The 17,061-nt window shown below is 35.7% G+C and overlaps 1 pseudogene; it reads right to left on the reverse strand.

The window, feature by feature from the left end:
- Nucleotides 1-10,825: 10,825 nt before the first annotated feature.
- On the reverse strand, nucleotides 10,826-14,722 carry LOC113694553 (cytochrome P450 93A3-like; annotated as a pseudogene).
- Nucleotides 14,723-17,061: the final 2,339 nt, after the last annotated feature.

The raw sequence follows: 17,061 nt of genomic DNA on the forward strand, positions 1-17,061 counted from the left end.
ATGCCCAACTCCTAGTACTTTGTTGTTCTTCTTGCCAGTACCACGCCTCGAAACATCATCAGCTAACTAATCTTATGGTTCCCATCACGTTCCCATGACTTTTTGAGCAGTGGGGCACAGATATTATTGGACCCTTCTCTAGGACCGTAGGCAATCATGCCTATGTGGTAGTGGTTGTCGATTCCTTCACAAAGTGAGTTGAAGTCAAGCCCTTACGCAGCATAACCGGCCTGACTGTTTAAAAATTCTTCTGAAAGTGTGTGATCTATCGTTTCGATTTACCACGAGTCATCATCTCGGACAAATGAGAAGTAATTTGCGGATAACCCTTTAAAGGCGTGGTGCGAAAACCTTTGGATCAGACAACACTTCATCTCGGTAGGACACCCCTAAACCAATGGACATGTCGAAAACTTCAACCGAACAATTCTTCATGGCCTTGAAAGTATGTTACATCAGCTCGGATCTTATTGGGTGGATGAACTCCCCAGTGTGCTGTGGTCTTATCGGACCATGCCAAGATCTGCTACTCAGGAAACTCTATTTTTCTTAACCTACGGGTCCGAAGCAGTGGTTCTCGTTGAATTCCTCACTCCGAGCTCTCGGATGGCCCCTTTCACTGCCGAGACAAATGAATAAGAGCGAACAATGGATCTCAATCTCGTCAAGGAGAAGAGAGATGCCGCAGCAGCCCGAGTTGCCTTGTATAACAATATCCTGACTAGTTACTACAATGTCCGTGTCAGACACCTTCGACTCAGCCCGGGAGACCTCGTCCTGCGAAAGAACTCAGTCAGCCGAGCTGAACCCCAGGGCAAATTGACTCCGAGGTGGGAGGGGCCATATCGCCTAATTGATGCTAGTCAGAATGGTTATTGTAAGTTGGCTTACCGAGATGGTATTCTAGTACCCAAAACTTGGCATGCCGAAAACCTTAAGTTGTATTTTCCATAAATTGTTGATATTCCATTCAAGATTACTTGCAATTTGTCTTCTGTTTACTTAATTATTTTCTTAACATCACTACTTCGTGTTGTTCAAGAAAATTAGTAATGTTAAGAAAATAAGGGGACAAGACAAGTAGAAAAGAAATGGAAAAGACAAGTAGAAATGTGATAGAAGAAGTGACTTTTTATTGAGAGTGCAACTATTCTATTACAAATAATGAAAAGACAGGTACAAAACGCCGAACTAAGGAGCTCGTCTAAGAGCCACCCACTTCGGCTCCACCTTCTTCAGCTCCGCCCGAGCCTTCTCCTTCAGTAGCTCCGTTGAGCTCATCTTCTCCAACAGCTCTGCCGAGCTCATCCCCATCCAGTACCAGTTCGAACTCGATCATTTCATGATTGAATTTTTCATGAACTTTGATCAAATTCTTTCCGGCCTGGATGCCCTCAACCATGCGATCACACAGCTCCTTAGCATCCTCATTATAACTGGTCTTATCCTTGAACGTGTCTAGCTGTTCTGAGGAGAGGTGGGGAGCCACATCCAGAATAGCCGAGATATAGCTGAACATGAAGTTCGGCACGGTCAGCTCGCCGAAAACATGCATGAATGCCTCGAAGGTGCGAAATTCCTCTACAGCCGAGCTGCCAGCCTTCTCAATAGCTTTCCTTGAAGACTGTTCTTCTTCAAGTCATCGATTCTTTTCTTTTTTCAAGGCAGTCTTCAAGGAATTCATGGTGGCCTCGGATTGCTCCATCTTGATCACCGCAGTGTCCCGCTGCTTGAGGAGCTGTGCCTTTTCTTCTTCAGCTCCTTCTCCAGCCGGGATACCTTGTCCATGAGCTCGATCGAGGGCTGATTTTCGACCAGATTCATGTATCTCTGTATCAACTCGAAGAGGAAGGCTGAAGTAGAAACCCACGCTACTGAAATGCTTCGCATCAGCTCGTCAGAAGTGAGCTTCTTGGAGTAGGCGTGGTCCCTTGGCAGACTAGAGTGGACCAAAAGGTGGTGGACCACTCTGGGATCCTTGCACCGATCATTGACACTCACATCCCACACCGGGCATCAGTGCCAACAGGGGTGCCTCTTATCTTCCCCTTCAGGTTGGGGTTGAACGAAGTGCTATTCCAAAGGAATGACCCCGTGACTGGTGCCTCGGGCGTCTGAATCTACTTCCTCCAACCAGGAGGAGGAGAAGCGATGGTCACGCCTCGGGTAGCCACTCCTTCCGGAATGGCCGAAATCCGGGAAGTATCCTCAAGGATGACCGTTAGTGGCGTGCTGGCCGAGGCACCAGGGATGCTTTTCTTCTTTTGTGCTCCCGAGGACTGGGCAGGGGCCTTCCTCTTCTGTGGCCTCTTGGCCACCGCAGCTGTGTCCAAGGTGATCAGATCTGAAACCCTCACCACTGCACAATGAAGTGGGATTACTACTTAGAATCAAGGAAAAGAAAAAATAAAGTAATGAATTGAAAGATACAATATTTTTTGAGCCGAGCAGAGAAGTAGGGAGGACGATCCAAGCTGATAAGAGCTCGGCTGATCCCGCCGTGTACAAGGACCGCCTCGGAATATGCCAAACTGTTGATCCTGAAACCCAACTCGAAAAGTTTGCAAAAATTCTCCTCTTCATGCTGACCCGGGAAATGATCCTTGGTCGAGGTATGCGACCTCCACTAAAAGCCTCTGGGAAAGTCCTCGGCGGGGACGAAGAGAAAATTGTGCTTCCACTTCTTTATTGAAGAAGGAGCGTCCACCACCAATTTCGGTACATTCTTATTTCGGTTCCCGAAGTAGAATCATCCTTTTTTACTCGCGCTGTTCTTGATGGTATAACAGCTACGGAAGAGGTTGACTGTGGGAGTCAATCCTTGCTCTCGGTACAGCATCTCGAACCCGACGAGAATCCGGACCGAGTTCGGAACCAACTGGGTGATCCTCACACTCCGGTATCTGAGGTAGTTCCAGAAGAAACTTATAGTGGGCATCCTCAACATGACTTTCAATTGGTCCGTGTAGATGGTCACTCTTCCTTTTGGGGGCCGCTCGACTGTTTGGTTCGCCCTGAGAGTATAAATACTGTAATGCTGACGGAAGGGGTACTTGCGTATCACCTCATTTGCCGCAGCCTGGTCGATGACACTGTTGAAAAAGACGAGTTGGCCGAAGTCTATCGCTGAGAGATCTAGAAGGGTGGCCGACTCCTGCATCCCCTCGTCTTGGGACACTTCGGATTCGAGAGCGTCGTTGTACAACACCTCGGATCCTTCTTGGCTCTGATCTGGTGAGGTTTCACCCCCGCCGGACACCTCGGCTGTTTCCTCCCCCGGGGTGGAGGAACTCTCTTCCTCTTCAGTTGGGTTGGGCCTCTCCGCCGGATCGTAGCTTGGCCTGACTGTCTCTTTATGCGTACGGGCTACTCGAGCCATAGTACAGAAAGTAAAAGAAGAGGTGAAACTTACTGTTTATGAAAGAAGAAGGGCTGGGGTGAGTAGTTGACACAGTTCGGGTATGCTTCCTTACTTCGAATACTCGCTCTGGCCTCAGACGACTTACTATAGGGGTTGCTATAAATTCTCACGGTAAAAAGTTTAATGGTGAGGAAGAACCCCCTATTTATACAAGTATAAGGGAAAATGAAAGGGCAGCGTCCCTCGAGTTCTCCAAGGACGCGCCCTCTCTCCTCATTTATGATCAGCCGTCATCTTGACCTTTTGTCACGCGTCCTTTCACACAGTCATTATGACTGACGGCCGTCTCATCACCCCTTACCTTATCTTACCCACTTGCAGTTGATGTGTCATCCCCTCTTGACCCGTTAATGACCCGTTGTACTCACATGAAAGCCCCGGAAGACACAGTGATCCGCTTCTTCCCGAGACTTGGGGGGGCTTATTGAGAATGATCGTTTCGGCCCGGCTCCGGTAAGCCGGGCCCCAACCTCGACCTCTACCTTGGCCTCCCTTTACCGAGCTGAGGACTACATTACTGAGGTCCCCTTATCCATCCCGGTCACCTTAGGCATCGTGGTGATCGCCCTGAAATCCCACTGTGCCTGATGGGACGGCTGAGGTCCGGTCACAAACTGACACCTGAGGGGGAATAAGACATCTGATAAGGCCTATCTGACAGACCTGTCGGGACAGACTGACATGCTCAGTTTGTCAGGATCTAGGAAGTTGAATCATACCGCCATTCCTTCCCAATTGTCCCCTATAAATACAGGAATCTCACTCAGAAAAAAGGGGACGAAAAAAAGTGCTATGTAAGAACTACTACTCTCTAAGGAACATTCTAATTTCCCTCCAATCTATACTAACTAGATTGTCGGAGAAATATCGGGGGATTCAGCCCCACATCTTATATTTTGAGCAGGTGATTCCGGAGGAGCAGTATCCACTCCAGGAAGTCACTCCCGCATTTTGGTACAGCTCATTAAAGCCAAAAATCACCTCTTCAGTTGACATTTGTAATTTTTGAAACAATGCTAACTAAGATTCGATTACCATTTAGGCATCTTTTAGGCATTTCCCATGATGTTAACATACTCGGGCAGCCATTGCTTTGTTAATTTAGTACTTTGGAAGAGTTACCAATCAACAGTAGCATGCCGTCAAGTGCAATAATATGAAAAGAACACTTTGTATTCTTTTTCCAAGAAGCACTCTCGATCTTGAATATTATATTTCCTGCAAGATAATAACTTTTTCTCACCCTCTAAGCCATATAAAACTGGACAGAAAACGAGATTTGCTCTAAGACTGATCAAACTGCAGATAAGATTTGTTTCGATGATCAGAGTTCTACTTGATGAAAATTGTATTGTTAATTTTTCTCTACTCATGGATCATATATATGAAGTTGGAACTATTTATGTTGCTTGGCACTTTCAATTTGCTTTCTCGTGACAGTATTTTAAGCATGGTTCGCTTTCCCCATTATTCTTTTAAAACTTGACGTCATCTAACAATTGATCACATTTAAGGAAAATGCTTCAGTATCTATAACGAGACAGTTTTTAACCATTTGATTACCTATTAAACACCTCCACCTAAATAGGATAATTTGGTGATAAATTTCTCATTTGAAATAGTAAGTTAACATAAAAAAATTAGTAACTTTTGTGTCTCGAAAGGTAAATTAGAATAAATATGAAACTTACTTTTTCAAAGAAATAAATTATTACTTTATAGCCTAAACTTACCTTATTATCAGGAGTAAGTTTAGTTCAAGTAATAGTATGCTTTTATAGATAAATGGTAAATTTTACATATAAGATAGTAAATTTGATTAGTGACTAAAACTTACTAGTTTATTGCATAAATTTACTATTCCACTTGAAAAACTTACATCAAACTGGCATTGGAAAGTTTATTTGAAATAATGATAAGATTTTGCAATTGAAAGGCAAGTTCTGTTAGTAGAAGAAAGAATTGATTAATGAATGAAACTTGGTATTCTAGTTAATAAATCGTGTTATATCCATATAATAAATTATTGTACATATAATTTTAAAAAAAATTTATATTTTATAATACATTTTAAAACTACTCTGAAAAATACTTATATTTTTCATATAACCGTATAAAACATGTAATAATTTTTGAATTATAATTCAATTATTTTGAAAATTTGGATAACAATAACAATAGTTATATATGAAATATCACTTGTCTATATATCACAATTTTTGTATATGAACATAATAAGGTCACCAAGTTTTTAATGAATTTACTGTCTGAGACACCAGAATAGGAGTTAAGGTTATATTAATGTAAATAATCTTTAAGAATCGTAGTAATTTGCCTATTATTTTAGTTCCTTAACTCTTAAATATATTCGTATTATTCACATATGGATTTATACAAATTTTTTGTCGAACTCATATCTTTTGCGTTCAGCTTTTAATAATGTATAATAGAGGTATGTATTATATTTCATATTATATCCATCCCATATTTTACTAACTATGCTTATTACTTTATATTGTAGAAACTTAATATTATACTTGTGAAGCTTACTCATAACAAGAATTAGTAAGATTGATAAGAATAATCTTAAGTTTTTATGGATAAATATTATGTAATCTGCTAAAAATATCATCTTATAGCAATCTTAAGTTTAAAGGCTAGTGGTACACAAACTGTTAAAATTATCATTTCATAAATGATTAAAACTTACTCCTCGATGGCATAAATTTATCATATTAATTTGATCTACCTTAAGAATTACCATAATCAAGTACACATTGCTTGTTGTTTTAAAATTTGCACTAAGCTCACTATTCCCATCATTAATAGTAAAATACTCCTAACTAAAGCACAATAAAATGAAGCTTTTTTGGCCTTTTTGATATAGTGCTTGTGTTTACTATGAAATTAGTAAACCTTTCTTACATTACATAGTTTCTGTTAAAAGTAGGAACATTTTCTAGATAAACTTGAAAAATTTGTAAAATATTTTATTCTTTTTCACCAGTATAATGAAAATAATTTTGCGCGTTGACAAAACAAATAGAAAGAAAAGACAAGGGTTATTATCACTTTACCCTCTTAAACTATATCACTACTATCAGTTTACCCGCTAACGTTATCTTTTAGTTACTTCACCCCCATAAGTAATTCAATTCAACATGTTAAAAAATTTTGGACAAAAATACCTTTTTATTCTATAGCATTACTACACTGTTATTATTACTTTATTCTTTTAAATTATAGTGATATAATCGATTTAATTCCTAACATTATTTTCTTAGCATTTTACTTCATCGTTAATCTAACAACTATGGTTAACAATTTTTAAATATATTTACCCTTATATATATAATTAAAAATAAAAAATTTAGAATGATTATTCTTCCTTTTTTTCACTTTAAGAGATCCAAAAATATAAAAATAAAAGAATTTTCTCAAATTTCTTTTTTCACACTTATTAATACTATGAAAAGAAAAAGAGATAGGAAAGAAGGAAATAGAAAATTAGATTTTGCAAAGAAAAAAAATCTAACATTATCGTATTAATTTAAGGATGTTGGGATTAGAATTGAAATCTAATGGTAAATAGTTAAGTAAAAGAATTTTAAAATAATAAAAGTATTTAATTCTTTCTTATTTGTATTTTCTAAAAAAAAAAGAATTGAGCTCTTTCTCTTTATCTCTCTCTCTCTCCCCCTCTTCCTCTCCCTTTCGATCTTTCTATTTTTTTAATATTAATAAGATTGTCAAGAAAAAATAAATTAATACTTTGACTTTTTTCTTGATATTAAAGAGGAGAAGAGTCATTTTAATTTTTTTATTATTTTTATTATACAAAAAGGAGGATACTTTCTTCTAAAGTTTTTTAACTTGCTAAATTGGTTTAATGATGGGATAAATTGCTTAAAAAATAACTCTATGAGGTAAATTGATAATGAAACTATAGTTTATGGGGGTAAAATGATAATAACTTTAAGGGCTATACTTGTCTTTTTACTTTAATTAACAGACTCCGTTAAATTTGACCGTTAGTCTTGGGGATAAAATGACTAAAAGATAACGTTAAGGGAGAAATTGATAATAGTATCAAACGTTAAGGGGGTAAAGTGATAATTACCCAAAAGACAATGGTACAAGTATAAACGTGAGCAAAGGATTATTATCACTTTTATCCCGTAAACTATATTACTACTATCAGTTTACCCCCTAACGTTATTTTTTAGTCACTTCACCCCCATAAGTAATTCAACTCAACATATTAAGAAATTTTGGATAAAAATACCCTTTTATTCTATAGCATTACTACACTGTTATTATTACTATATTCCTTTAAATTATAGTAATATAATCGATTTAATTCCTAACATTATTTTCTCTGCATTTTACTTCATCATTAATCTAACAACTATGGTAAATTTTTTTAAAAATATATTTACCCTTATATATATAATTAAAAATAAAAAATTTAGAATGATTATTCTTTTTTTTTTCACTTTTAGAAATAAAAAAATATAAAAATAAAAGGATTTTCTCAAATTTCTTTTTTCACACTTATTAATACTATTAAAAGAAAAAGAGATAGGAAAGAAGGAGACAGAAAATTAGATTTTACAAAGAAAAAAAGTCTAACATTATCGTATTAATTTAAGGTTGTTGGGATTAGAATTGAAATATGGTGATAAACAGCAAATTGAAATAATTTTAAAATAATAAAAGTATCTAATTCTTTTTTATTTGTATTTTCTAAAAAAAGAATTGAGCTCTCTCTCTCTCTCTATCTCTCCTTCCCCCTTTCGATCTTTCTAATTTTTTAATATTAATAAGATTGCCAAGAAGAAAGAAATTAATATTTTGACTTTCTTTCTTGATACTAAATAGAAGAAGAGTCACTCTAAATTTTTTATTATTTTTATTATATAAAGAGGAGGGTACTTTCTTCTAGATTTTTTTAACTTGTTAAGTTGGTTTAATGGTAGAATAAATTGTTTAAAAAAATAACTCTACGGGGTAAATTGATAATGAGACTATAGTTTATGGGGGTAAAGTGATAATAATTTTAAGGGTTAAATATGTCTTTTCATTTTAATTAACAAACTCCGTTAAATTTGACCGTTGGTCTTGGGATAAAGTGATTAAAAGATAACGTTATGGAGAAAATTAATAGTGGCACCAAACGTCAAGGGGGTAAAGTGATAAAAACCCTTCTTCCTATAAGTGTATCAAACTTTGTTCAATTATTATACACTTTCGTTTTTGGAATGTTAAATGGATTTTTTGCTGATAGGTTAAGCGTACTAAATATACATTTTGACTATCAAGAGGCATTGCATATGTTCGAGGGTGTAATCTCAGGCACATCTTAGGGGGTGCTTGTTTCACAAATTGGAATTGGAATCGAAAATGGAAATGGAATCATAGACTCTGATTTTGGAATTAAACTTTTCATTCCAATATGTAGCTTGGTTCACACATTGGAATTAGCATCATTCCAACTCTTGATGCTTGGTTTGATGAGTGTTTCAGAATTAAATACAATTAAATTCCAAATTTACCCATGATATAACAATTCTTATAAAGCATTTAAAGTACCGACTCTTTATGAATATTTTACTTTTAAATATTTAATTTATGATAAATATATCAATGTTTGTAAGTAAAATTGAAAAAGTGTTACAGTAATATGCTTACAAAAAGGAAATCGGTAGGTTATCTATTTAAGATAAATTAAATATTTTTTAAAAAAAGAAATGACCCATAAAATATTATTAAAGTATCACTTTCCCATAAAAAACCAGCTCTTTATGGCTTTCCTCCATTATAAGAACAGAGTACCCATTTTTCCATAAACAAATTTATTTATTGGATAAAATAAAAATAAACCCGTTTTTCAATAAAACACCAGTTCTTTATGGCTTTCCTCCATTATAAGAACAGAGTGCCCATTTTTCCATAAACAAATTTATTTATCGGATAAAATAAAAATAAACCCGTTCTCCAATAAAACACCAGCTCTTTATGGCTTTCCTCCATAAATTATCCATTTTTTCATTTTTCCATAAGCTAATTTATTAGTTGGATAAAATCAGAATAATGTTAAATCACAAAGCCTATAAAGTCTTGGATTTGGGTTTCCAATCTGTAATTGCAGATTTTGTGGCAAAGAATTGTTACGGAAAAATACCAGCTTGTTCTGTTCTATCCTTCCAAAACCAGCGAAAGGAGATATTAGGACGGCTCTAAGAACCAAAACAATGACAACCAAAGCCACACATTTGCATCCCAGAGAATTCAAATGCAGTCCAAAAAATCTCAAATGCTTACAATGCCATAAGTCCATTTGAGATTCAATCTTTAATCCCGACTATCTCGTCATCGTAATCAATACAAAAAACCAACAAATCAGAACTGATCCCTTTTCACTCCAATTATAGGAATTCATCCATAATTCCAGAGCCACGACAGTTCAAATCAACACATCACCAATGCTGAGATTGAGGGTTTTCTTCAATTTTTCTTAGAGATCTTTCTCGTGGAGATCTTGTTGAACAATTTGCCCACTGAAGATATTTGCCCACTATTAATCCATTTAGATCTACTTTAGATCTTTTTTTTTCAAGAGATTTTGGATTACAGATGAAGACCATATGATAATGAAGAAAAGATAGAAAAACTGATGAAGAAGAAGAACAGAAAGAGTGGCGTGAGATGGAGAGAAAGAGAGGGTAGAGGAGTTTTGTATGTGATGGTTAGGTCCGTAAAAAATGTTGTCCACGGGAATGAGTTGAGGGTTTTGTCCAAAACCTCCCAATTTATTCGGGAATGGGATAAGTCTTATTTTTTAGAAATGATTCCAAAAATTACATTCCAATAGGCTTAATCCAAGCAATAAATAAGGAATTTATTCCATTATGTGATTCTCAAACCCTTTAACCAAGCAGCCCTTTAATGTTAGAAATCTAATTACTTAATAAAGATTGTGAAACGAATTAATCTTTGACAACACGCCTTGTTTAATTACACAAGTCATAAATATCATGTCTTTTTTTTAAAAAAAAAAAATTCGTGAGATCTTTCTCATGATTCACCAATGTTTATACGAGCATCAACCAAAAACATTTTATAGTAGGCCGAGAAATGATCAACATTATCCCTGAAATCATTATTAGCGTATAAGTTGAGGTCTAATTGTTCGCCATAATCTGAAAATACAAACAAAAAAAAAAGTATAATTCTTTCCTATTGAGGTGTAACAAAAAAAAAAAATACAAGAACATAATCCAAAATGACAAGCATTTCATCGAAGTTCATACAAAACAAAAGAGAAGAGTTTCATATACATATAATTTCCTTACCCTCCTCAAACATAATTTATTATTTGCAGTTTCTCAATACTAGTTGATTTCATATTGGAAGGGGATTGAACCTAGCCTTTGGGACACAAACTAAAGGACGAGCTTTATGAAGGGTCAAACCAGGTCCTTCTTCCATATCCACTTTACCATGTCCTTCACCATTAACATTCCACTCAAAGCACTGAAGCATTGCAGCAAGACTTGTTTGAACAACTTGTAAAGCCAATGAAGTTCCAGGGCAACCTCTTCTCCCACTCCCAAATGGCAACAGATGAAAATGCTGCCCCCTTACATCTGACTGGCTTTTGCTGACATTCCCCTCTTAAAAAACAAACCTCTCTGGACGAAATTCAAGTGGATTCTCCCAGTAATGGGGGCCCCTTCCAATAGCCCATACGTTAACGAGAAGTCGAGTTTTTGCTGGTATTGGTAACCTGCAACTTCGCAGTCTTCACTTGACTCTCTTACGATCATTGGCCCCGTTGGATGAAGCCTCAGAGTTTCTTTTACTATAGCTTGAAGGTAAGGAAGTTTTGAAATATCTGATTCATCTATAAGTCTGTTTTTTCCTATGTTAGAGTCAATCGCTTGGACTGCCTTTTGCATAATGTGTGGATGGTTGATTAACTCTGACAGTGCCCATTCTAGTGTAATGGCTGAAGTGTCAGTTCCAGCTGCAAATATGTCCTGCAAGAATTTGAAACAGATTTCAATTTCATCATCAGACTGAACTGCCATACTTCCTATCACATTCATCGGACAAGATCTCTACAGACATGATATTTACTGTCAGAATACGAAGGTTTCTCAACTAGCTCCAAGAATTTTCTCAACTTTAACTGCAAAATTGTTGTGTGTACCGTATATTTCTTGAGCAGATCAAATGAACAATCATCTAGTTTTCCACCTTTGACTATTTTGATGAACATCCTGTGTCTGATGTATTGACTACCCTGATGGTAGTAGATACGGTATTCTTGTTGCAGAAATCTAGTTCAATTTCATAAATCAACTGCGACAATAAAAGGTAAAAGTAAATAAGAGGAGGCAGCCATGAGTTTTACCAGGATAAAAGCCTTGATTTTCTCTCTTGTCAGTCTTATGTCTGAGCTTTCATCTTCAGATATATCGAGCAATATATCAAGTAGATCCTTCATTTGTTGACCTGCATCATTGTTTTGCCAACGCTTCGTCCTTGTCTCTTGATGTTCCTCTATGATCTTCTCAATCATTACGTCAAACCTCTCAGCTGCATCTCTAATCCTCTTCTTAAATCCCTGCAAATCCAAATTCTTGCAAAACCAGATAAAATCAGATACATTAAATTTCCCAGGGAGTTCTGCTATCTCATGAATTATTGTCTTTATGTCTGCAGCCTCATTTTCATTTTCAGAGCATCGTCTGCTCATAGCCATTCTTGATACCACGTTGTTTGCTAGCCTAATGAGCTCTGCACCAACCATGGTTCGCCATCGCGGGTCGCGGTCGCATCGCGGTCTCAATTGTTCCATATCCGTCGCGGCATATCGGTTGAATATCGGGTGATATGAACATTATAACACATTAAAGTTTTCAAAAATTTTGAAAAAATTACTAAAATTAGAAAATACTGAAAAAGACAATTTAAAAAAATATCGGAGTCGACTCCGAGTTGACTCGGATATATCGACCGATATCATGTATCACGGATTCGAATCGGTCAATATCGGTCGAGTCAGAGCGAGTCGTCGCGGATATGGTGATATCCGCGATTCGGGGATCGGTATCGTACCGGTCCCTTCCGTTCCAGATACGACTCGGCCGATACGTATCGGTATCGGCCAATATGGCGAACCATGGCACCAACATCAACTGCCTCACCAGCTTTAGATTTTCGCAATAGCAGCTCCATAAAACGCGTTATCTCATCGCGTCTAACTGGAAGTAACAGGTCTAGCATCCGACCTCCAAGAAGTTCAGTCATGCATAGCTTTTTCATGAACTTCCAATAAGGTCCATGATAGGGTGTTAATTGTTAGTAATTTTATTGTTAATTCTCCTCTTTATCCTTGCCAAATATTGCTTTAATTGTCAATATATATTTATATTTGGTATTTGGATATAATTTCAGAAAGTGGAGCAGAAAAGTGCTAAAAGGGGACCTTCTTGAGAAGATTTCTCCACACGTGAGAAGCTTTCCACAATCAGCCCAAATTGTGCAAACCAACGGAATTGCTGATGAAGAGTTGCCTTCCTATTATTAAGTCCTGGCAAGTCCACTAACAATAAGAAATCAAAAGGAGACAATTCTGCGGGGACCACGTAACATTGATTTAGAAAATGTGTTCTTCTTTTGGGAGATGTACTCATTAGCCATAGGTGGACTTTGATGATGAAAGTAGCTTTTCTATTTGCTTCCTACGTAACTAGTTCTCTTATGAAACTAGTGCAGAGGAGAATTGGAGGGACAAGCTTCATAAGACATTAGACTAGTTTTAGTTTTCTCTCCAGGAAGCTCCGTAGGAGGATAGAGGTAGTTTTTGGTTTTCAGAGGAGGAGTTCTTCCTTCCTTGTTGTGTGGTGTGCAACTTTTCTTAAAAGAGTCTAGCGAGACTCAAGTTTCTTCCTAAATTCTTAGTTAGTTATTTATGTATTTGATTCCATTTAAATTGCGTGAGAATTTTATCATGAGGCGTGGCTAATCTTCTCCTCTAGTCAAGGATCAACGCGAAGACGCAGTTCCAAATATCTGTGAGATCTAATTAATTTTACGTGTTCCTTAATTTGTTAATATTTGCATGTTTTCTATTTTAATTTCCATGGGATTATTTTGTTAATTGGATATCAAGGGCCCGATGTGCAATTTGACTTATTAATCTCCTGTCAAATTAATCAATTAAATCCATAATTTTTTAGTTGGTTAATATTAGTGACAACTAGTATTTTCACATACTAGGGGAACATGCAATCTGATTTAAATAACCCTCGTAGTGTGTTATTAATTTGGGTTAGGCTTTTCTAGTTTTTAATGCAATTAGGAAATTAATTCCTACGGTCGTACCTAGGAGTATTTCCTGGTTAGAAGTAATCAACGGTCGTACCTTGGTTATCAATAAATTAAGGAAAAGCTGGTCGTTAGAGTTTATCGGCGACTATAACTAGCCTATTAATAAAATTAAGTGAACCTTCTTTGCATCAATGATCGGATGAATGGACTGTGTCTGCGTAGTTGTATCCTTGGCTAGAATTTATTTATCATTTATTTAATTGCTATTTACAATTGTATTAATTAATTAATTAATTTTGGTTAAATTGTTTAATTATTTTTAGTTTATTTCTGATAAAAATCCCCCGTGTCCCGAACTTGAAAAGAATCGAATTTTTCCCAGTCCCTGTGGATTCGACCCTACTCACTACTATACACAGAAAATTCATTTTTCTCGAGTAGGTATTTATTATTGCACAGGCTCGACACCTGTCAGTCCATAGGGGGCAAAGGCAAAACCCTGTGAACCATATGTTATGTAGTCAACAACAGCAGAATTGGGTCGGTTAGAAAAGGAATTTTCATGTGTTTTGAGGAACTCTTTCGCCATTTCGGGTGAAGAAGCAACAACACAAGGAACAGACCCAAGGAACAAGTGAAGTAAAGGTCCATAGCGATTTGAGAGCTTGTGGAGAGCTTGATGGGGTATTGGACAAAGAAGATGGAGGTGACCGATGATCGGTAAGGCTAGCGGGCTTGGAGGAAGGCGTAGAAAGTTTTTGATTTCTGAATAGTTCACGGAGGAGAACGGTGGAAATTAGCCAAATTAGGAACAGAAATATGTAGCCCCGGATATCTGCCATGATTCAATGCTAACGTGAAAGACTGACTTTGTAAAGCTGAAAGTCCAGTGTTGCTGAAAGTCCAGAGTTGATGTTTCCTTTTGGTTAAAGCCTTTGTCTTGTCTCGGAGGTGCGAAGAGTTGGTAAATCTTCATATCCCAAGGTTCTCCTTCCTGCACTTCTTTGATTTTACCGATATTTATCCTTTAAAGATTCCAATTAACCCTGAGCTTTTTGCAACTGCATGCTGCTTATGTCTTGCACCTTGACCGTTTCTAAAATTGCATCTAGACAACAAGGATAAGATTTTGTTGCAGTTTTTAGCTGAATTTCTTGCTGAATCAGCTATAAATCCTGATTCAATTTTACATAATTCATTCTTTATAAAAAAGGGAAAAAAATAGAATTTTTCTACACATATTCCTGATATACTAGTGTTGTGATGGATTTTAGACTCAGTGGTTCCTCACAGTTGTTGCCTGTTCTAGTTATGTATATTCTTGTAACTGAATAGAGTAAGTTTTACATGGTTTTTTAGCATCTTTTCAATTTAAACATTACATAGGGTGAAGTTTTGTTCAGTTTTTTTTGTTATACAATTTGTCAGTGTTCTAGTATTCACGTTCTCTTGCCTAATGTCACTTTTGGTTTCCTGAAAATCCATTCTGGCTGGCAAACTTTCTTCAAATAATAGACAAATCGCTACTGTTTGTACTCCTTGGTCATAATTTTTGTCCCTAAACAAGTAGTTGAATAATGCAACTCACTTTTCATACATGTCGTTTTCATTCTTACCTAATTTTGCTCCTCAATTTTCTACGTAGTCCAAGACTTCAAGTCAGGGCAGAAACTAAGGGGGCGTTTGGTAGAAGGGTATCGGAATGAGGTTATGGAATAAACTCCATAATTGATGTTTGGTTCACTACTATGGGAATTGAATCTTTGGAATGATGTCTAAAAATTTAGCAATCCTCCATTCCCTAGTAAGTTGGTGGGTTTTGTCCAAAACCCAAGTGTGATTCCAAAATTTTATAATTACATAATATTTAGTATAATTAATATTTATATATGTTATATATATTATAAATTTATATTTATATTATAATATATACATATATATAATATATTATAATTATAATATTTTATTATAATATTAGTATATTATATAAATATATATTATAATTATTTAGTTAAATAAAATTATATTTATATAATGTATATTATAGATTTATTAATATTATATAATATATATGTATATTTATAAATGTATATTACATGTGCATAGAATTATATTATATACATGTATATAATATTAATAAATTATATAATAATAATAATAATAATAATTATTTTAAATATAATAATAACTATATTTAATATTAATATGCATTATATTTATATAAAATATTAGTACAATTAATATTTATATATTATATAATTATAATTATATATTATAACATTTGTATAATTAGAATTATATTATATATATAATATTTAATTTAATTAGTTACAAACTTATAATAATAATATTATTAGTTATATGTATTATATAATGTATATTAATTTATGTAATATTGTTGATATTATTAATTATACTAATAATTATACATGTTTACTAATAGAAATTATTAATTAGTTATACTAAATTTACTAATATATTTATACTAATATATTTAATTAGTGAAAATTTCTTATATCCCATTTACAAAGAGCCAATGACTATCATTTACGATGTATTTTATAATATATTTATTATATCCATTCTGAAAGAGCCGACGAACCAAACATCAACTATAGTAATGATACACATTTCAGATATTTGAATTAAACAGATGTATTAAAATGAATGACCTCATTCTAAATTCAGAATATCCGATTCCGAATTCGAATCTGATTCTGATTTGCGAACCAAACGTCACCTGAAAATTACCTCAAACGACGACTTTAATTACTCGACTCGACACGCAAATTATTTCGTTGGCAATCAAGAGAGACTTTTCCAAATCAATCATTGCAAAGTCAGGACTCAGGAGATGTAATCCCCTGCCTTCGGCCCTTCACTTGACTAAACTCGGGGCCAATCCTCCGTCTTCCGATTAGGCCACTCGCTAACAATGCAAAGAGCGCCTTGCTTTTCTGGCGCTGTGCTGCTTTCATCCAAAAGTAAGTTCGTACTCAATTAGAAGGATCCCTAATCAAGCACCTACAATCCTGGTTGGAGAGATCACCCCAACCTTAGCTATGGAGGAAATAGGCAGTCTAACTTTGTGCCAAATAGACAGCAAGGACACCAACAGCAGTACCATCCTCGCCCACCACCACCACTCCCTTCAAACTCAAGTCCGTCCATGGAAGAGATGATGAAGCAATTACTTGCTAATCAACAAAAGACGGATTCAGACCTGCAAAGCATGAGAAATCAACTGGGACAGGTGCAATCATTGCAAAATCAAATGAATCAAATGGCTATAACAATCA

This window comes from Coffea arabica, chromosome 6e, assembly GCF_036785885.1.
Source record: "Coffea arabica cultivar ET-39 chromosome 6e, Coffea Arabica ET-39 HiFi, whole genome shotgun sequence".
Lineage (NCBI taxonomy): Eukaryota > Viridiplantae > Streptophyta > Magnoliopsida > Gentianales > Rubiaceae > Coffea > Coffea arabica.